General features: G+C 33.1%; 1 protein-coding gene and 1 pseudogene across 2 annotated transcripts in view; both read right to left on the reverse strand.

Annotated features, from left to right (window-relative positions):
* Positions 1–24464, reverse strand: part of LOC145293820 (metalloreductase STEAP3-like) — a 514618-nt gene that overhangs the window by 53058 nt on the left and 437096 nt on the right. The gene's annotated exons all lie outside the window — the stretch shown is intronic.
* On the reverse strand, positions 5646–5779 carry LOC145294385 (U2 spliceosomal RNA; annotated as a pseudogene).

A 24464-nucleotide genomic window follows, 5' to 3' on the forward strand; every position in this document is an offset into this window, starting at 1 on the left:
TATCCAGCATAATCTATCTATTATATCCATAAAAGTGAGAATGTGTGCGTGAGAGAGAGAGAGAGAGAGAGAGTAAGTACAATTCTCACCCTATATATTCAACAAATTTTTTATCTACCGATTAGAAAATTTGTATATAGGGTATTCAGACATATGGAAATATATCTAGCATAATCTATCTATTATATCTAGAAAAGTGAGAATGTGTGTGAAAGAGAGAGAGAGAAGAGAGAGAGAGAGAACAATTCTCAACCCATATATTCAACTAATTTTTATGTACAGATCTGAAAATTTGTATACAGGGTATTCAGACATATGGAAATATATCTAGCATAATCTATTATACTTATAAAAGGTAGAATGTGTGTGTGTGTGTGTGAGTGAGTGAGTGAGTGAGTGAGAGAGAGAGAGAGAGAGAACAATTCTCAACCTATATACTCAACAAATTTTGTATCTACAGATTTGATAATTTGTATATAGGGTATTCAGACATAAGGAAATATATCTAGCATAATCTATCTATTATATCTATAAAAGTGAGAATGTGTGTGAAAGAGAGAGAGAGAGAACAATTCTCAACCTATATATTCAACAAATTCTATCTTTACAGATTTGAAAATTTGTATATAGGGTATTCAGACATTTGGAAATATATCTAGCATAATCTATTATATCTATAAAAGTGAGAATGTGTGTGTGAGAGAGAGAGAAAGAACAATTCTCAACCTATATACTCAACAAATTTTTTATCTACAGATTTAAAAATTTGTATATAGGGTATTCAGACATATAGAAATATATCTAGCATAACCTATCTATTATATCTATAAAATGACCATGTGTGTGTGAGAGAGAGAGAGAGTCAGAGAGAGAGAGAGAACAATTTTCAGCTTGTGTGTGTGTGAGAAAGAGAGAGAGAGAAAGAGAGGAAGGAAAATTCTCACCCTATATATTCAACAAATTTTTTATCTACATATTAGAAAATTTGGATATAGGGTATTCAGACGTATGGAAATATATCTAGCATAATCTATCTATTATATCTATAAAAGTGAGAATGTGTGTGTGAGAGAGAGAGAAAGAGAGAGAGAGAGAGAACAATTCTCAACCTATATATTCAACTAATTTTTTATCTACAGATTTGAAAATGTGTATATTGGGTATTCAGACATATGTAAATATATCTGGCATAATCTATGTATTATATCTATAAAAGTGTGAATGTGAGTGATGGAAAGAGCAAAAAATTCTCAACCTATATAACCTATAAAAGTGAGAATATGTGTGAGAGAGAGAGAGAGAGAGAACAATTCTCAACCTATATATTCCACACATTTTTGGGCACAGATTTGGAAATTTGTATATAGGGTAGGCAGACATATAGAAATATATCTAGCATAATCTATCTATTATATCTATAAAAGTGAGAACTTGTGTGTGTGTGTGTGTGAGAGAGAGAGAGAACAATTCTTAACCTACATACTCAACAAATTTTTTACCTACAGTTTAGAAAATTTGTATATAGGGTATTCAGACATATGGAAATATATCTAGCATAATCTATCTATTATAACTACAAAAGTTAGAATGTGTGTGTGAGAGAGAGAGAGAGAACAATTCTAAACCTATATATTCAACAAATTTTTTATCTACAGATTTGAAAATTTGTATATAGGGTATTCAGACATATGGAAATATATCTAGCATAATCTATCTATTTTATCTATAAAAGTGAGAATGCGTGTGTGTGAGATAGCGAGAGAGAGAGAGAGAAAAAGAGAGAGATAAAAATTCTCAACCTATACATTCAACAAATTTTTTATCCACAGATTTGAACATTTGTATATAGGGTGTTCAGACATATAGAAATATATCTAGCATAATCTATCTATTATATGTATAAAAGTGAGAATGTGTGTGTGTGTGAGAGAGAGGACAATTGTCAACCTATGTATACAACAAATTTTTTATCTACAGATTTCAAAATTTGTATATTGGGCATTCAGACACATTTCAATATATCTGGCATAATCTGTCTATTATATCTATAAAAGTGAGAATGTGTGTGATAGAGAGAGAGAGAACAATTCTCAACCTATATACTCAACAAATTTTTTATCTACAGATTTGAAAATTTGTATATAGGGTATTCAGACATATGGAAATATATCTAGCATAATCTATTATATCTATAAAAGTGAGAATGTGTGTGTGTGTGTGAGAGAGAGAGAGAGAGAGAGAGAGAGAACAATTCTCAACCCATATACTCAACAAATTCTTTATCTACAGATTTTAAAATTTGTATATAGAGTATTCATACAAATAGAAATATATCTAGGATAATCTTTCTATTATATCTATAAAAGTGAGAATGTGTGTGTGTGTGAGCGAGAGAGAGAGAGAGAGAGAGAGAGAGAGAACAGTTCTCAACCTATACATTCAACAAATTTTTATATATAGGGTATTCAGAAATATCGAAATATATCTAGCATAATCTATTATATCTTTAAAAGTTAGAATGTGTGTGTGTGAGAGATAGAGAGAACAATTCTCAACCTATGCACTCTACAAATTTTTTATCTACAAATTAGAAAATTTGTATATAGGGTATTCACACATATGGAAATATATCTAGCATAATCTATCTATTATATCTATAAAAGTTAGAATGTGTGTGTGAGGTAGCCAGAGAGAGAGAGAGAGAGAGAGAGAGTAAGAACAATTTTCAACCTATATATTCAACAAATATTTGATCTACAGATTAGAAAATTTGTATATAGGGTATTCAGACATATGGAAATATATCTAGCATAATCTATCTATTATATCTCTAAAATTGAGAATGTGTGTGTGAGAGAGAGAGAGAGAACAATTTTCAACCTATATACTCAACAAATTTTTTTATCTACAGATTTGAAAATTTGTATATAGGGTATTCAGACATATGGAAATATATCTAGAGTAATCTATCTATTATATCTATAAAAGTGAGAATGCGTGTGTGTGTGAGAGAGAGCGACACAGAACAATTCTCAACCTATATATTCAACAAATTTTTTATGTACAGATCTGAAATATCACATTTGTATAGAAGTAGAAATCTTGATACCTACTCTGATACCTAATAAAAGAAAGGACACTCTTTAGGGCGGATTTTGATTATAACAAGTCACTAATTAGAAATTATAATAAACATTCTAATAATTTAAGAATTTTACCAAAATAAAATTGCATGGTAATCACCCAATTTCTGCCACAAAATTTTGATTGGCAGAACTCATAAACATAAAATATATATTTTCTAATTTCATCTTTTTTTTTTCTTTTTACATAATCTGGTTTGATGTTTTCCCAAATATTCAAATCACTATATTTTGCTGCTTAATATCAAATACAGCAACTGAGTTATTTTTATGCATCAAACAATTACATTTTCTCATTCATCCAAACTAATCACTGAACATCAATTTCATATTTTCTTCACTAAAATATTACTGTGCTTGATGTCATCAAGTGGAGCGGATCATTTTTTTTTCATTTGTTCACACATTTTTCCAATTTATATATATTTTAAAGATTCTTAGCCTATGTCATTGCATACCAATCTGTTTATTAAAAGTTAAGGTTCACTGTAAACACATATGTTACACCAAAATAAAAACGCTTCAGATAATGTCTTGATATTCAATTCAGTTTCTCACATGACATCTTATGAAGTTAGTAGAAATGTTACAGACTTTTGAATCTCAAACACTTTCAATACTGTGCACTGATATTTTCTTTTTTGCAATATAAGCACATTCATGATTTTTTTTACAAACGTTAAAAACTTTCACATTGTGTAGCAATATACTGAAACAATTATAAAAATATTTGTTTTTATTTTGAATGATGCAGGGCATCTGAAGAGAGATTTTTCTAACAAAATGAAAGTATAATTTTTAGCAATAGGTATCTAGGAAAAGGCCACTACATATGTTATAAGTTCCAAATTTCCACAACCTGGCAAATACTGGTACATGCTAGCAAATTTAGATTTGCAATTACAAAATATGATTCTAATTTTTTCCTTTGCTCTTTATTCTAACACTACACTATGTTTACTGTGTTATTTCGCTACAGTTGATATTGTGTAGAACAATAAGAAATCATAGTGAACAATGCATTCAACAAAATTTCACACACATTTCTAGATACCTATATCTAATAAGTTCAAAAGAAAGGACACACTTAGGGAGGTATTTTGGTGGTCAAGTCACTAAAAAGAGATTAGCTGGTTTCCCGGCATAGCCCAGGATATAATAAAGATTGACTGAAATACATGTTCTAGCTGGTTTCTAGGCGTTGCCAGGGATGTAATATAGACACATTATGTTGTATATTACCTGTTCTCTTCTCCCTAAGGTAAAACAATTTCATATACATGCTGTAAATTACCTATGCTAGGGATAAAACATGAACAATATCAGTCCTAGGGTAGATAAAACAAATAATACATAGAGATGAAAGATTCCTCTCCCCTAAGAATCAAACATATGTTCAATATCTGCTTTTGTTTTTTCATTGTTTATACGGTCCCGAGCAACGCCGGGTAGCCCTGCTAGTCTTCTATATATATAAAAGGCAAAAATCGGTGTGTATGTATGTATGTATGTATGTATGTATGTATGTTTGTTTGTAACGCTAAAACTTTTGAAAGACGGAACCAGAGTTGACAAATTTGGTATCATATTGCACCTTGATCACCCGGATGACAAATATCGAAATTTCACGTCAAACGGACCAGTAGAAAGGGGTCAACTGATCGTTTTTCTCCTAGGGGGGCCCCCAAAAAAACTGTCATTTTAACGTTATTCAATACGTGTCACGTGACGTGACGTCAGCTCAAACTTTTGACAGACACAACCAAAGTTGACAAATTATGTATCATATTGAACCTTGATCACCCGCATGACAAATATCGAAATTCCACACCAAACGGACCATTAAAAGGGGGTGAACTGATCATTTCTCTCCTAGGGGGGCCCCAAAAAAAACCTGTCATTTTAATGTTAATATTACATAATCCAAAAACGCTTAGTCATGTCACGTGACGTGACGTCAACATCCAGTAATGGCGAACAAATGTAAACAAACACTTTGTTTTACCGATACTTTTGTAATTTCTCTTCTGCTTTGTTCTAGAGATTATTAAACTCCATGACAATGTCTCCAACGTATTTAACTGGTTAAAAATAGTATTTATACAAGAGTTTTAACGAAAAATATCAGGAAAAAATGTACAGGAATAAAAAAAAATTCAGCTTTCAAAATATTCGTCGATAAAAAAACCGATCTTTATATTTACGCTAGCCATTTTGTATATTACCACGTGACCTGCTATCTCTTAAACTGGAGGGGGGGGATCCACTTGAATCCAACAAAACCAGTATTTTTTTTTTCTATTATATATACATCATTTTCTATAAAATTAAGTGTAGACTTTATAATTAAAACAAAAAATGTTATTCATACTAAAAAAAAAAAACGCTTAGTCATGTCACGTGACGTGACGTCAACATCCACTAATGGCGAACAATTGTACCTATTTACTATGCCTCCCCACGGGACAGAGTTAGACACCAGGGTCGTTTTTTAACGTGGAGAAAAGGTACAAAAATAAAAATTGTCTCAGTCGTGGAGGATTTCTCCTCCACCGAAAGAGAACAAGAAATAGAAGTGCAGCATCTGAAGAACAGATACTACACTTTGATCTTGACCAAAAGGCCAAGAATGCGAACAATTGTAAATAACAACTTTTTTCACAAAACCAACACCGTCTTTCTTTTTTTTTCTCTCTCTTTCTCTCTCTCACCCACTTACTCTTCCCTCTCTCTCACCCTCTTTCTCTTGACGTCACACCACTGTTAAACTGTGGGGGGGGGGACACATTCCCAGGCATTATCTCCTATAGATGCACATTTTATTAGAAATTCAGCTTTCAAAATATTAGACGATAATAAAAATATAAAACCAACACCCTCTTTCTCTTTTCTCTCTCTCTCTCACCAACTTACTCTTCTCTCTCTCTCACCCTCTTTCTCTTGACCTCCTACTACTGTTAAACTGTGTGTGGGGGGGGGGAAGAGGCAGCTTGAAAACCAACAAAAACAGTGCACAGTTTCCCAAGCATTTGGGGTGGGAAGGGGGGGAAGAAGCCGAGCGCACAGTTTCGTGTGAGAGAGAGAGAACAATTCTCAACCTATATACTCAACAAATTTTTTATCTACAGATTTGAAAGTTTGTATATAGGGTATTAGACATATGGAAATATATCTAGCATAATCTATCTATTATATCTATAAAAGTGAAAATGTGTGTGTGTGTGAGGTAGCCAGAGAGAGAGAGAGAGAGAGAGAGAGAGAGAGAGAGAGAGAGAGAGAGAGAGAGACAACAATTCTCAACCTATATATTCAATACATTTTTTATCTACAGATTTGAAAATTTGTATATAGGGTATTCAGACATATGGAAATATATCTAGCATAATCTATCTATTATATCTATAAAAGTGAAAATGTGTGTGTGTGTGTGTGTGTGCGTAAGAGAGAAAGAGAACAATTCTCAACCTATATACTCAACGTATTTTTATCTACGGATTTTAAACTTTGTATATAGGGTATTCAGACAAATAGAAATATATCTAGCATAATCTATACATTATATCTATAAAAGTGAGAATGTGAGTGTGTGAGAGAGAGAGAACAATTCTCAACCTATATATTCAACAAATTTTTTACCTACAGATTTGAAAATTTGTATATTGGGTATTCAGACATATGGAAATATATCTAGCATAATCGATCTATTATATCTATAAAAGTCAGAATGTTTGCGTGTGGTTGTGTGTGTAAGGTTGCGAGAGAGAGAGAGAGAGAACAATTCTCAACCTATCTATTCAATAAATTTGTTATCTACAGATTTGACCATTTGTATATAGGGTATTCAGACATATGGAAATATATCCAGCATAATCTATCTATTATATCCATAAAAGTGAGAATGTGTGCGTGAGAGAGAGAGAGAGAGAGAGAGAGAGAGAGTAAGTACAATTCTCACCCTATATATTCAACATATTTTTTATCTACCGATTAGAAAATTTGTATATAGGGTATTCAGACATATGGAAATATATCTAGCATAATCTATCTATTATATCTAGAAAAGTGAGAATGTGTGTGTGAAAGAGAGAGAGAGAGAGAAGAGAGAGAGAGAACAATTCTCAACCTATATATTCAACTAATTTTTATGTACAGATCTGAAAATTTGTATACAGGGTATTCAGACATATGGAAATATATCTAGCATAATCTATTATATCTATAAAAGGTAGAATGTGTGTGTGTGTGTGTGAGTGAGTGAGTGAGTGAGTGAGTGAGAGAGAGAGAGAGAGAGAGAACAATTCTCAACCTATATACTCAACAAATTTTGTATCTACAGATTTGATAATTTGTATATAGGGTATTCAGACATAAGGAAATATATCTAGCATAATCTATCTATTATATCTATAAAAGTGAGAATGTGTGTTAAAGAGAGAGAGAGAGAACAATTCTCAACCTATATATTCAACAAATTCTATCTTTACAGATTTGAAAATTTGTATATAGGGTATTCAGACATTTGGAAATATATCTAGCATAATCTATTATATCTATAAAAGTGAGAATGTGTGTGTGAGAGAGAGAGAAAGAACAATTCTCAACCTATATACTCAACAAATTTTTTATCTACAGATTTAAAAATTTGTATATAGGGTATTCAGACATATAGAAATATATCTAGCATAACCTATCTATTATATCTATAAAATGACCATGTGTGTGTGTGTGAGAGAGAGAGAGAGAGTCAGAGAGAGAGAGAGAACAATTTTCAGCTTGTGTGTGTGTGAGAAAGAGAGAGAGAGAAAGAGAGGAAGGAAAATTCTCACCCTATATATTCAACAAATTTTTTATCTACATATTAGAAAATTTGGATATAGGGTATTCAGACGTATGGAAATATATCTAGCATAATCTATCTATTATATCTATAAAAGTGAGAATGTGTGTGTGAGAGAGAGAGAAAGAGAGAGAGAGAGAACAATTCTCAACCTATATATTCAACTAATTTTTTATCTACAGATTTGAAAATGTGTATATTGGGTATTCAGACATATGTAAATATATCTGGCATAATCTATGTATTATATCTATAAAAGTGTGAATGTGAGTGATGGAAAGAGCAAAAAATTCTCAACCTATATAACCTATAAAAGTGAGAATATGTGTGAGAGAGAGAGAGAGAGAGAACAATTCTCAACCTATATATTCCACACATTTTTGGGCACAGATTTGGAAATTTGTATATAGGGTAGGCAGACATATAGAAATATATCTAGCATAATCTATCTATTATATCTATAAAAGTGAGAACTTGTGTGTGTGTGTGTGTGTGAGAGAGAGAGAGAACAATTCTTAACCTACATACTCAACAAATTTTTTACCTACAGTTTAGAAAATTTGTATATAGGGTATTCAGACATATGGAAATATATCTAGCATAATCTATCTATTATAACTACAAAAGTTAGAATGTGTGTGTGAGAGAGAGAGAGAGAACAATTCTAAACCTATATATTCAACAAATTTTTTATCTACAGATTTGAAACTTTGTATATAGGGTATTCAGACATATGGAAATATATCTAGCATAATCTATCTATTTTATCTATAAAAGTGAGAATGCGTGTGTGTGAGATAGCGAGAGAGAGAGAGAGAGAAAAAGAGAGAGATAAAAATTCTCAACCTATACATTCAACAAATTTTTTATCCACAGATTTGAACATTTGTATATAGGGTGTTCAGACATATAGAAATATATCTAGCATAATCTATCTATTATATGTATAAAAGTGAGAATGTGTGTGTGTGTGAGAGAGAGGACAATTGTCAACCTATGTATACAACAAATTTTTTATCTACAGATTTCAAAATTTGTATATTGGGCATTCAGACATATTTCAATATATCTGGCATAATCTGTCTATTATATCTATAAAAGTGAGAATGTGTGTGATAGAGAGAGAGAGAACAATTCTCAACCTATATACTCAACAAATTTTTTATCTACAGATTTGAAAATTTGTATATAGGGTATTCAGACATATGGAAATATATCTAGCATAATCTATTATATCTATAAAAGTGAGAATGTGTGTGTGTGTGTGAGAGAGAGAGAGAGAGAGAGAACAATTCTCAACCCATATACTCAACAAATTCTTTATCTACAGATTTTAAAATTTGTATATAGAGTATTCATACAAATAGAAATATATCTAGGATAATCTTTCTATTATATCTATAAAAGTGAGAATGTGTGTGTGTGTGAGCGAGAGAGAGAGAGAGAGAGAGAGAGAGAGAACAGTTCTCAACCTATACATTCAACAAATTTTTATATATAGGGTATTCAGAAATATCGAAATATATCTAGCATAATCTATTATATCTTTAAAAGTTAGAATGTGTGTGTGTGAGAGATAGAGAGAACAATTCTCAACCTATGCACTCTACAAATTTTTTATCTACAAATTAGAAAATTTGTATATAGGGTATTCACACATATGGAAATATATCTAGCATAATCTATCTATTATATCTATAAAAGTTAGAATGTGTGTGTGAGGTAGCCAGAGAGAGAGAGAGAGAGAGTAAGAACAATTTTCAACCTATATATTCAACAAATATTTGATCTACAGATTAGAAAATTTGTATATAGGGTATTCAGACATATGGAAATATATCTAGCATAATCTATCTATTATATCTCTAAAATTGAGAATGTGTGTGTGAGAGAGAGAGAGAGAGAACAATTTTCAACCTATATACTCAACAAATTTTTTTATCTACAGATTTGAAAATTTGTATATAGGGTATTCAGACATATGGAAATATATCTAGAGTAATCTATCTATTATATCTATAAAAGTGAGAATGCGTGTGTGTGTGAGAGAGAGCGACACAGAACAATTCTCAACCTATATATTCAACAAATTTTTTATGTACAGATCTGAAATATCACATTTGTATAGAAGTAGAAATCTTGATACCTACTCTGATACCTAATAAAAGAAAGGACACTCTTTAGGGCGGATTTTGATTATAACAAGTCACTAATTAGAAATTATAATAAACATTCTAATAATTTAAGAATTTTACCAAAATAAAATTGCATGGTAATCACCCAATTTCTGCCACAAAATTTTGATTGGCAGAACTCATAAACATAAAATATATATTTTCTAATTTCATCTTTTTTTTTTCTTTTTACATAATCTGGTTTGATGTTTTCCCAAATATTCAAATACCTATATTTTGCTGCTTAACATCAAATACAGCAACTGAGTTATTTTTATGCATCAAACAATTACATTTTCTCATTCATCCAAACTAATCACTGAACATCAATTTCATATTTTCTTCACTAAAATATTACTGTGCTTGATGTCATCAAGTGGAGCGGATCATTTTTTTTTCATTTGTTCACACATTTTTCCAATTTATATATATTTTAAAGATTCTTAGCCTATGTCATTGCATACCAATCTGTTTATTAAAAGTTAAGGTTCACTGTAAACACATATGTTACACCAAAATAAAAACGCTTCAGATAATGTCTTGATATTCAATTCAGTTTCTCACATGACATCTTATGAAGTTAGTAGAAATGTTACAGACTTTTGAATCTCAAACACTTTCAATACTGTGCACTGATATTTTCTTTTTTGCAATATAAGCACATTCATGATTTTTTTTACAAACGTTAAAAACTTTCACATTGTGTAGCAATATACTGAAACAATTATAAAAATATTTGTTTTTATTTTGAATGATGCAGGGCATCTGAAGAGAGATTTTTCTAACAAAATGAAAGTATAATTTTTAGCAATAGGTATCTAGGAAAAGGCCACTACATATGTTATAAGTTCCAAATTTCCACAACCTGGCCAATACTGGTACATGCTAGCAAATTTAGATTTGCAATTACAAAATATGATTCTAATTTTTTCCTTTGCTCTTTATTCTAACACTACACTAAGTTTACTGTGTTATTTCGCTACAGTTGATATTGTGTAGAACAATAAGAAAATCATAGTGAACAATGCATTCAACAAAATTTCACACACATTTCTAGATACCTATATCTAATAAGTTCAAAAGAAAGGACACACTTAGGGAGGTATTTTGGTGGTCAAGTCACTAAAAAGAGATTAGCTGGTTTCCCGGCATAGCCCAGGATATAATAAAGATTGACTGAAATACATGTTCTAGCTGGTTTCTAGGCGTTGCCAGGGATGTAATATAGACACATTATGTTGTATATTACCTGTTCTCTTCTCCCTAAGGTAAAACAATTTCATATACATGCTGTAAATTACCTATGCTAGGGATAAAACATGAACAATATCAGTCCTAGGGTAGATAAAACAAATAATACATAGAGATGAAAGATTCCTCTCCCCTAAGAATCAAACATATGTTCAATATCTGCTTTTGTTTTTTCATTGTTTATACGGTCCCGAGCAACGCCGGGTAGCCCTGCTAGTATAATATATAAAAGGCAAAAATCGGTGTGTATGTATGTATGTATGTATGTATGTATGTTTGTTTGTAACGCTAAAACTTTTGACAGACACAACCAAAGTTGACAAATTAGGTATCATATTGCACCTTGATCACCCGCATGACAAATATCGAAATTTCACATCAAACGGACAATTAGAAGGGGGTGAACTGATCATTTTTCTCCCAGGGGGGGCCCCCAAAAAACTTTCATTTTAACGTTATTCAATACGTGTCACGTGACGTGACGTCAGCTCAAACTTTTGACAGACACAACCAAAGTTGACAAATTATGTATCATATTGAACCTTGATCACCCGCATGACAAATATCGAAATTTCACACCAAACGGACCATTAAAAGGGGGTGAACTGATCATTTCTCTCCTAGGGGGCCCCCCAAAAAACCTGTCATTTTAATGTTAATATTACGTAATCCAAAAACGCTTAGTCATGTCACGTGACGTGACGTCAACATCCAGTAATGGCGAACAAATGTAAATAAAAACTTTGTTTTACCGATACTTTTGTAATTTCTCTTCTCCTTTGTTCTATATATTAATAAACTCCATGACAATGTCTCCAACGTAATTAACTGGTTAAAAATAGTATTTATACAAGAGTTTTAACGAAAAATGTCAGGAAAAAATGTACAGGAATAAAAAAAAATCAGCTTTCAAAATATTCTTCGATAAAACAACCGATCTTTATATTTACGCTAGCCATTTTGTATATTACCACGTTACCTCCTATCTCTTAAACTGGAGGGGGGGATCCACTTGAATCCAACAAAACCAGTAATTTTTTTTTTCTATTATATATACACTAGCAGGGCTACCCGGCGTTGCTCGGGACCGTATAAACAATGAAAAAACAAAAGCAGATATTGAACATATGTTTTATTCTTAGGGGAGAGGAATCTTTCATCTCTATGTATTATTTGTTTTATCTACCCCCGGACTGGTATTGTTCATGTTTTATCCCTAGCATAGGTAATTTACAGCATGTATATGAAATTGTTTTACCTTAGGGAGAAGAGAACAGGTAATATACAACATAATGTGTCTATATTACATCCCTGGCAACGCCTAGAAACCAGCTAGAACATGTATTTCAGTCAATGTTTATTACATCCTGGGCTATGCCGGGAAACCAGCTAATCTCTATTTAGTGACTTGACCACCAAAATACCTCCCTAAGTGTGTCCTTTCTTTTGAACTTATTAGATATAGGTATCTAGAAATGTGTGTGAAATTTTGTTGAATGCATTGTTCACTATGATTTTCTTATTGTTCTACACAATATCAACTGCAGCGAAATAAAACAGTAAACTTAGTGTAGTGTTAGAATAAAGAGCAAAGGAAAAAATTAGAATCATATTCTGTAATTGCAAATCTAAATTTGCTAGCGTGTACCAGTATTTGCCAGGTTGTGGAAATTTGGAATTTATAACGTATGTAGTGGCCTTTTCCTAGATACCTATTGCTAAAAATTATACTTTCATTTTGTTAGAAAAATCTCTCTTCGGATGCCCTGCATCATCCAAAATAAAAACAAATATTTTTATAATTGTTTCAGTACATTGCTACACATTGTGAAATTTGTTGACGTTTGTAAAAAAAAATCATGAATGTGCTTATATTCCAAAAAAGAAAATATCAGTGCACAGTATTGAAAGTGTTCGAGATTCAAAAGTCTGTAACATTTCTACTAACTTCATAAGATGTCATGTGAGAAACTGAATTGAATATCAAGACATTATCTGAAGCGTTTTTATTTTGGTATAACGTATGTGTTTACAGTGAACCGTAACTTTTAATAAACAGCTTGGTATGCAATGACATAGGCTAAGAATCTTAGACAAAATATATATAAATTGGAAAAATGTGTGAACAAATGAAAAAAAAAATGATCCGCTCCACTTGATGACATCAAGCACAGTAATATTTTAGTGAAGAAAATATGAAATTGATGTTCAGTGATTAGTTTGGATGAATGAGAAAATGTAATTGTTTGATGCATAAAAAATAACTCATTTGCTGTATTTGATATTAAGCAGCAAAATATAGTGATTTGAATATTAAGGAAAACATCAAATCAGATTATGTAAAAAAAAAAGATGAAATTAGAAAATATATATTTTCTGTTTATGAGTTTTGCCAATCAAAATTTTGTGGCAGAAATTGGGTGATTACCATGCAATTTTATTTTGATAAAATTCTTAAATTATTTCAATGTTTATTATAATTTCTTAGTAGTGACTTGTTATCATCCAAATCCGCCCCAAAGAGTGTCCTTTCTTTTATTAGGTATCAGAATAGGTATCCAGATTTCTACTTCTATACAAATGTGATATTTCGGATCTGTAGATAAACAATTTGTTGCATATATAAGCTGAGAATTGTTCTCTCTCATTCTCTCTCTCACACACCCACACATTCTCACTTTTATAGATATAATAGATAAATTATGCTAGATATATTTCCATATGTCTGAATAATCTATATACAAATTTTCAAATCTGTAGATAAAAAATTTGTTGAGTACATAGGTTGAGAATTGTTCTCTCTCTCTCTCTCTCCTCTCACACATGCTCACTTTTATAGATATAATAGATAGATTATGCTAGATATATTTCCATATGTCTGAATACACTATATAAAAATTTTCTAATCTGTAGATAAAAATTTGTTGAATATAAAGGGTGAGAATTGTTCTTACTCTCTCTCTCTCTCTCACACACAGACATATTCTCACTTTTATAGACATAATAGATAGATTATGCTAGATATATTTCCATATGTCTGAATACCTTATATACCAATTTTCAAATCTGTAGATAAAAAATTTGTTGAATATATAGGTTGAGAATTGTTCTCTCGCTCTGTCTCTCTCTCTTGCTACCTCACACACACACACACACGCAAACATTCTCACTTTTATAGATATAATAGATAGATTATGCTAGATATATTTCCATATGTCTGAATACCCTATATACAAATTATCTAATCTGTAGATAAAAAATTTGTTGAGTATATAGGTTGAGAATTGCTCTCTCTCTCACAGACACACACATTTTCACTTTTGTAGATATAATAGATAGATTATGCTAGATATATTTCCATATGTATGAATACCCTTTATAACAAATTTAAAATCTGTAGATAAAAAATTTGTTGAATATATAGGTTAAGAATTGTTCTCTCTCTCTCTCTCTCTACCTCACACACACCCACACACACAAACATTCTGACTTTTATAGATATAATAGATAGATTATGCTAGATATATTCCATATGTCTGGATACCCTATATACAAATTTTCTAATCTGTAGATAAAAAATTTGTTGAATATTTTCAACCCTTATCCTCGAGTGGCGTCTGGGCCTTGATAAGTAGTAATGCGTATTTAGCAAAATATAAATATATATATATATAACAAATTTACTGAATTTCCATTACTAACGATTACTGTATTGTCCAATTGACTACTGTGCTTTTCAACCCTTATCCTCGAGTGGCCTCTGGGCCTTGAGAAGTAGTAATTACTAACGATTACTATATTGACCAATTGACTACTGCACTTTTTAACCCTTATCCTCGAGTGGCCTCTGGGCCTTGATAAGTGGTAATACCATCGAGTGGCCTCTGGGCCTTAATAAGTGGTTGTGCCTAAGTAACAAAAAATAGGTATATTACAAATATCCCACATTTCCATTACAACCGACTACTACGGTGCACTTTTCAATCCTTATCCTCGAGTGGCCTGTGGGCTTTGATAAGTGGTAATGCGTATTTAACAAAATATTAATATATATATAACAAATTTACTGAATTTCCATTACTAACAATTACTATATTTTGTCCAATTGACTACTGCACTTTTCAACACTTATCCTCTAGTGGCCTCTGGGCCTTGATAAGTGGTAATGCCTATATAAACAAAATATAAATATATATATAACAAATTTCCCGACTTTCCATTACTAAGTATTACTATGTTGTCCAATTAACTACTGCCATTTTCAACCCTTATCCTCGGGTGGCCTCTGGGCCTTATTGTCCAATTGACTACTGTGCACATTTAACTCTTATCCTCGAGATGTATCTGGGCCTTGATAAGTGGAAATGCCTAAGTAACAAAAAAATAGATATATAACAAATTTCCCGAATTTGACTACTGTGCACTTTTCAACTCTTATCCTCGAGTGGCCTCTGGGCCTTGATAAGTGGTCATATATATTTTTTACAAAATAACAAAATAGGTTGGAGTCGCTGAATAACTCATCCTCCCGTTAAAGCGGTTCCATCCTCTTTCCCCAATTTGACTACTGTGCACTTTTCAACTCTCGTCCTCGAGTGGACTATGGGCCTTGATAAGTGGTAATACATATTTTATGAAAAATATATCTATATATATATATATATATATATATATATATATATACCAAAATAGGTTGGAGTTGCTGAATAACTCATCCTCCTGTTAAAGCGGTTCCATCCTCTTTCCCAAATTTGACTACTGTGGACTTTTTAACTCTCATCCTCGAGTGGCCTATGGGCCTTGATAAGTGGTAATACATATTTTTTTATAAATATATATATATATATACCAAAACAGGTGTGAGTCGCTGAATAATTCATCCTCCTATTAAAGCGATTAAATCCTCTTTCCCAAATTTGACTACTGTGCACTTTTAAACTCTCATCCTCGTGTGGCCTCTGGGCCTTGATAAGTGGTAATATATAGTTTGTACAAAAAAAAAATATATATATATATATATATATATATATATATAACAAAATAGGTTGGAGTGGCTGAATAACTCATCCTCCCGTTAAAGAGGTTCCATCCTCTTTCCCGAATTTGACTACTGTGCACTTTTCAACTCTTATCCTCGAGTAGCCTATGGGCCTTGATAAGTGGTAATATATTTTTGTTATAAATATAGATATATATATATATATATATAAAAAATAGGTTGGAGTCGCTGAATAACTCATCCTCCCGTTAAAGCGGTTCCATCCTCTTTCCCGAATTTTACTACTATGCACTTTTCAACTCTCATCCTCGAGTGGCCTATTGTCCTTGATAAGTGGTAATATATATTTTTTAATAAAAGTATATATATATATAACAAAATAGGTTGGAGTCGCTGAATAACTCATCCTCTCGTTAAAGCGGTTCCATCCTCTTTACCGTATTTTTTATACAGTGCACTATTCAACTCTCATCCTCGAGTGGCCTATTGTCCTTGATAAGTGGTAATATATATTTTTTAATAAATATAGATATAAATATATATATAAAAAAATAGGTTGGAGTCGCTGAATAACTCATCCTCCCGTGAAAGCGGTTCCATCCTCTTTCCCGAATTTGACTACTGTGCACTTTTCAACTCTAATCCTCGAGTGTCCTATGGGCCTTGATAAGTAGTAATATATATTTTTTACAAAATATATACATACATATATATAACAAAATAGGTTGGAGTCACTGAATAATTCATCCTCCTCTTAAAGCGGTTCCATCATCTTTGCCGAATTTGACTACTGTGCACTTTTAAACTCTCATCCTCGTGTGGCCTATGGGCCTTGATAAGTGGTAATATATATTTAAAAATAAATATAGATATAAATATATATATACCAAAATAGGTTGGAGTCGCTGAATATCTCATCCTCCCGTTAAAGCGGTTCCATCCTCTTTCCCGAATTTGACTACTGTGCACTTTTCAACTCTAATCCTCGAGTGTCCTATGGGCCTTGATAAGTAGTAATATATATTTTTTACAAAATATATACATACATATATGTAACAAAATAGGTTGGAGTCACTGAATAATTCATCCTCCTCTTAAAGCGGTTCCATCATCTTTCCCAGTTTGACTGCTGTGCACTTTTCAACTCTAATCCTCGAGTGTCCTATGGGCCTTGATAAGTAGTAATATATATTTTTTACAAAATATATACATACATATATGTAACAAAATAGGTTGGAGTCACTGAATAATTCATCCTCCTCTTAAAGCGGTTCCATCATCTTTGCCGAATTTGACTACTGTGCACTTTTAAACTCTCATCCTCGAGTGGCCTATAGGCCTTGATAAGTGGTAATATATAGTTTGTACAATATATATATATATATATATATATATATATATTACAAAATAGGTTGGTGTCGCTGAATAACTCATGCTCCCGTTAAAGTTGTTCCATCCTCTTTCCCAAATTTGACTACTGTGACCTTTTGAACTGTCATCCTCGAGTTGCCTATTGGCCTTGATAAGTGCTAATATAGAGAGAAGAGAAACGGGGTGAGAGAGAGAGAAGATAAAGAGGGCGAGAGAGAGACAGAAGAGAATGAGGGGAGAGAGAGAGAGAAGAGAAAGACGGTGTGAGAGAGAGAAGAGAAAGGGGGTGAGAGAGAGAGAAGAGAAAGAGGTAGACAGGGAGAGAGAAGAGGGTAAGAGTGAGTTGAGAATGAGGGTGAAAGAGAGAGAGAGAAGAGAAAGAGGGTGAGAGAGAGAGAAAAGAAAGACGGCGAGAGAGAGAGAAAAGAGAAGAGAAGAGAAAGAGGGTAAGAGAGAGAGAAGAGGGTGAGAGAGAGAAGAGAAAGAGGTAGAGAGAGAAGAGGGTGAGAGAGAGCAGAGAAGAGGGTGAGAGAGAGCAGAGAAAGAGGGTGAGAGAGAAAGAGGGTGAGAGAAGTGAAAGAGGTAGAGAGAGAAGAGGGTAAGAGAGAAAGAGGGTGAGAGAGAGAAGAGGGTGAGAGAGAGAGGTAGTGAGAGAGAGAGATAAGAGAAAGAGGTAGAGAGAGAGAGAAGAGGGTAAGACAGAGAGAGAGAGAGGGGTAGTGAGAGAGAGAGATAAGAGAAAGAGGTAGAGAGAGAGAGAGAGAGAAGAGGGTGAGGGAGAAAGAAGAGGGTGAGAGAGAGCAGAGGGAGAGAGAGAGAGAAGAGAAATAGGTAGAGAGAGAGAGAGATGAAGGTGAGAGAGAGCAGGGAAAGAGGGTGATAGAGAAGAGAAAGAGGTAGAGAGAGAGAGAGAGAGAAGGGTGAGAGAGAGCAGAAAAAGAGGGTGAGAGAGAGAGAAAGAGGGTCAGAGAGAGAGAGAGAAGAGAAAAAGGTGTACACAGAGAGTGAGAGAGAGAAGAGGGTAAGAGAGAGAGAGAGAGAAGAGGTTGAGAGAGAGAGAGAGATAAGAGAAAGAGGTAGAGAGAGAGAGAAGCGGGTGAGAGAGAGAGAAGAGGGTGCGAGAGAGAAGAGAAAGAGGTAGAGAGAGAGAGAGAGAGAAGGGTGAGAGAGAGCAGAAAAAGAGGGTGAGAGAGAGAGAAAGAGGGTCAGAGAGAGAGAGAAGAGAAAAAGGTGTACACAGAGAGTGAGAGAGAGAAGAGGGTAAGAGAGAGAGAGAGAAGAGGTTGAGAGAGAGAGAGAGATAAGAGAAAGAGGTAGAGAGAGAGAGAAGCGGGTGAGAGAGAGAGAAGAGGGTGCGAGAGAGAAGAGAAAGAGGTAGAGAGAGAGAAGCGGGTGAGAGAGAGAGAAGAGGGTGCGAGAGAGAAGAGAAAAAGGTAGAGAGAGAGAAGAGGGTGAGAGAGAGAGAAAGAGGATGAGAGAGAGAAGAGAAAGAGAGAGAGAGAAGAGGGTGATAGAGAAAGAGAGTGAGAGAGAGAAGAGAAAGAGAGAGAGAGAGAAAGAGGGTGAGAGAAGAGGGTAAATGTGCATCTTTTTTTATAGTAGGTAATGCTTGGGAGACTGTGCACATTGCCTCCTCCCCCCTCCCCCCTACAAAAGCGGTTCCATTCATAAGAAAACAAACTCGTATAAAAGTAATTTTCGTGTATTTAAGCGACCTCATACTGATAGCCACCCCCCCTTCCAGAGAGAGAGAAATATGGTGATAGAGAGAGTTAGGAAAGGTGTAGAGATAGAAGAGAGTGAGAGAGAGAGAGAAAGACGGCGAGAGAGAGAGAGAAAGACGGCGAGAGAGAGAGAGAGAGAGAGAGAGAGAGAGAAGGGAAAGAGGGTGAGAGAGAGAGTAGATAAAGAGGGTGAGAGAGAGAAAGAGAAGAGAAAAAGGTCTAGAGAGAGAGAGAGAGAGAGAGAAATATGGTGAGTCGAGTTGATCCTCTCTCTCTCTCACTCTCTTCTCTCTCTCTCTCTCTCTAGACCTTTTTCTCTTCTCTTTCTCTCTCTCACCCTCTTTATCTACTCTCTCTCTCACCCTCTTTCCCTTCTCTCTCTCTCTCTCTCTCGCCGTCTTTAGAGAGAAGAGAAACAGGGCGAGAGAGAGAGAGAAGATAAGAGAAGGGAAAGAGGGTGAGAGAGAGAGTAGATAAAGAGGGTGGGAGTGAGAAAGAGAAGAGAAAGAGGTCTAGAGAGAGAGAGAGAGAAGAGAGTGAGAGAGAGAGAGAAATATGTTGATAGAGAGTTAGGAAAGGTGTAGAGATAGAAGAGAGTGAGAGAGAGAGAGAAAGACGGCGAGAGAGAGAGAGAGAGAGAGAGAGAGAGAGAAAGACGGCGAAAGAGAGAGAGAGAGAGAGAGAAAGACGGCGAGAGAGAGAGAGAGAGAAAGTGGAAAATGTGCAAGCGACCTAATTTTCGTTTACATAAGCGGCCTGATACTGATACCCCCCCTCCCCCTTCAAGTTAACAGAGTTAGAATGTATAAACAAAATGGCTAATCTTTGTTTACATGTAAATTACAAAGAGCAAAGTCATCTTCGCCGGCAAAAAACTTCGAGCAAAAATAAAAACATTTTCCCTACGTCAATTTTCGTGTAATTTTGGTTTTTTTTTATTTTTGGAGTGCGATAATTACGTTGGTAATAACGGTTCGAGTCGAAAACTAATATTTAACTGTGTTATAGTATCAATTTCTCCTCCGAAGGCAGTTTTAACGTACCTCAGCTGCAGCCGACATTTTACTGAGCTGACGTCACGTCACGTGACACTTAATGAATAACGTTATAATGACAGGATTTTTGGGGCCCCCCCCCTGGGAGAAAAATGATAAGTTCACCCCCTTGTAATTGTCCGTTTGACGTGAAATTTTGATATTTGTCATGCGGGTGATCAAGGTGCAATATGATACATAATTTGTCAACTTTGGTTGTGTCTGTCAAAAGTTTGAGCTGACGTCACGTCATGTGACACGTATTGAATAACATTGGATCATTCAAGAATTACGTAATAAAAAGCATTACAATGACAGTTTTTTTTGGGCCCCCCTTGGAGATAACTGATACGTTTACCCCTTTTTCCTCGTCCGTTTGACGTGAAATTTCGATATTTGTCATCCGGGATAGGGGGCTTCGATATGATACCAAATTTATCAAGTCTAGTTGTGTCTTTCAAAAGTTTTAGCGTTACAAACAAACATACAAACTCACAGACGTTTGCCTTTTATATATATAGAAGACTAGCAGGGCTACCCGGCGTTGCTCGGGACCGTATAAACAATGAAAAAACAAAAGCAGATATTGAACATATGTTTGATTCTTAGGGGAGAGGAATCTTTCATCTCTATGTATTATTTGTTTTATCTACCCTAGGACTGATATTGTTCATGTTTTATCCCTAGCATAGGTAATTTACAGCATGTATATGAAATTGTTTTACCTTAGGGAGAAGAGAACAGGTAATATACAACCTAATGTGTCTATATTACATCCCTGGCAACGCCTAGAAACCAGCTAGAACATGTATTTCAGTCAATCTTTATTATATCCTGGGCTATGCCGGGAAACCAGCTAATCTCTTTTTAGTGACTTGACCACCAAAATACCTCCCTAAGTGTGTCCTTTCTTTTGAACTTATTAGATATAGGTATCTAGAAATGTGTGTGAAATTTTGTTGAATGCATTGTTCACTATGATTTTCTTATTGTTCTACACAATATCAACTGTAGCGAAATAACACAGTAAACTTAGTGTAGTGTTAGAATAAAGAGCAAAGGAAAAAATTAGAATCATATTTTGTAATTGCAAATCTAAATTTGCTAGCATGTACCAGTATTTGCCAGGTTGTGGAAATTTGGAACTTATAACATATGTAGTGGCCTTTTCCTAGATACCTATTGCTAAAAATTATACTTTCATTTTGTTAGAAAAATCTCTCTTCAGATGCCCTGCATCATTCAAAATAAAAACAAATATTTTTATAATTGTTTCAGTATATTGCTACACAATGTGAAAGTTTTTAACGTTTGTAAAAAAAATCATGAATGTGCTTATATTGCAAAAAAGAAAATATCAGTGCACAGTATTGAAAGTGTTTGAGATTCAAAAGTCTGTAACATTTCTACTAACTTCATAAGATGTCATGTGAGAAACTGAATTGAATATCAAGACATTATCTGAAGCGTTTTTATTTTGGTGTAACATATGTGTTTACAGTGAACCTTAACTTTTAATAAACAGATTGGTATGCAATGACATAGGCTAAGAATCTTTAAAATATATATAAATTGGAAAAATGTGTGAACAAATGAAAAAAAAATGATCCGCTCCACTTGATGACATCAAGCACAGTAATATTTTAGTGAAGAAAATATGAAATTGATGTTCAGTGATTAGTTTGGATGAATGAGAAAATGTAATTGTTTGATGCATAAAAATAACTCAGTTGCTGTATTTGATATTAAGCAGCAAAATATAGTGATTTGAATATTTGGGAAAACATCAAACCAGATTATGTAAAAAGAAAAAAAAAAGATGAAATTAGAAAATATATATTTTATGTTTATGAGTTCTGCCAATCAAAATTTTGTGGCAGAAATTGGGTGATTACCATGCAATTTTATTTTGGTAAAATTCTTAAATTATTAGAATGTTTATTATAATTTCTAATTAGTGACTTGTTATAATCAAAATCCGCCCTAAAGAGTGTCCTTTCTTTTATTAGGTATCAGAGTAGGTATCAAGATTTCTACTTCTATACAAATGGGATATTTCAGATCTGTACATAAAAAATTTGTTGAATATATAGGTTGAGAATTGTTCTGTGTCACTCTCTCTCACACACACACGCATTCTCACTTTTATAGATATAATAGATAGATTACTCTAGATATATTTCCATATGTCTGAATACCCTATATACAAATTTTCAAATCTGTAGATAAAAAAATTTGTTGAGTATATAGGTTGAAAATTGTTCTCTCTCTCTCACACACACATTCTCAATTTTAGAGATATAATAGATAGATTATGCTAGATATATTTCCATATGTCTGAATACCCTATATACAAATTTTCTAATCTGTAGATCAAATATTTGTTGAATATATAGGTTGAAAATTGTTCTTACTCTCTCTCTCTCTCTCTCTCTCTCTGGCTACCTCACACACACATTCTAACTTTTATAGATATAATAGATAGATTATGCTAGATATATTTCCATATGTGTGAATACCCTATATACAAATTTTCTAATTTGTAGATAAAAAATTTGTAGAGTGCATAGGTTGAGAATTGTTCTCTCTATCTCTCACACACACACATTCTAACTTTTAAAGATATAATAGATTATGCTAGATATATTTCGATATTTCTGAATACCCTATATATAAAAATTTGTTGAATGTATAGGTTGAGAACTGTTCTCTCTCTCTCTCTCTCTCTCTCGCTCACACACACACACATTCTCACTTTTATAGATATAATAGAAAGATTATCCTAGATATATTTCTATTTGTATGAATACTCTATATACAAATTTTAAAATCTGTAGATAAAGAATTTGTTGAGTATATGGGTTGAGAATTCTTCTCTCTCTCTCTCTCTCTCTCACACACACACACACACACATTCTCACTTTTATAGATATAATAGATTATGCTAGATATATTTCCATATGTCTGAATACCCTATATACAAATTTTCAAATCTGTAGATAAAAAATTTGTTGAGTATATAGGTTGAGAATTGTTCTCTCTCTCTCTATCACACACATTCTCACTTTTATAGATATAATAGACAGATTATGCCAGATATATTAAAATATGTCTGAATGCCCAATATACAAATTTTGAAATCTGTAGATAAAAAATTTGTTGTATACATAGGTTGACAATTGTCCTCTCTCTCACACACACACACATTCTCACTTTTATACATATAATAGATAGATTATGCTAGATATATTTCTATATGTCTGAACACCCTATATACAAATGTTCAAATCTGTGGATAAAAAATTTGTTGAATGTATAGGTTGAGAATTTTTATCTCTCTCTTTTTCTCTCTCTCTCTCTCGCTATCTCACACACACGCATTCTCACTTTTATAGATAAAATAGATAGATTATGCTAGATATATTTCCATATGTCTGAATACCCTATATACAAAGTTTCAAATCTGTAGATAAAAAATTTGTTGAATATATAGGTTTAGAATTGTTCTCTCTCTCTCACACACACATTCTAACTTTTGTAGTTATAATAGATAGATTATGCTAGATATATTTCCATATGTCTGAATACCCTATATACAAATTTTCTAAACTGTAGGTAAAAAATTTGTTGAGTATGTAGGTTAAGAATTGTTCTCTCTCTCTCTCACACACACACACACACACACAAGTTCTCACTTTTATAGATATAATAGATAGATTATGCTAGATATATTTCTATATGTCTGCCTACCCTATATACAAATTTCCAAATCTGTGCCCAAAAATGTGTGGAATATATAGGTTGAGAATTGTTCTCTCTCTCTCTCTCTCACACATATTCTCACTTTTATAGGTTATATAGGTTGAGAATTTTTTGCTCTTTCCATCACTCACATTCACACTTTTATAGATATAATACATAGATTATGCCA

The sequence above is a fragment of the Euprymna scolopes genome, chromosome 15 (genome assembly GCF_053919585.1).
Source record: "Euprymna scolopes isolate OS-2025 chromosome 15, ASM5391958v1, whole genome shotgun sequence".
Taxonomy (NCBI): domain Eukaryota; kingdom Metazoa; phylum Mollusca; class Cephalopoda; order Sepiida; family Sepiolidae; genus Euprymna; species Euprymna scolopes.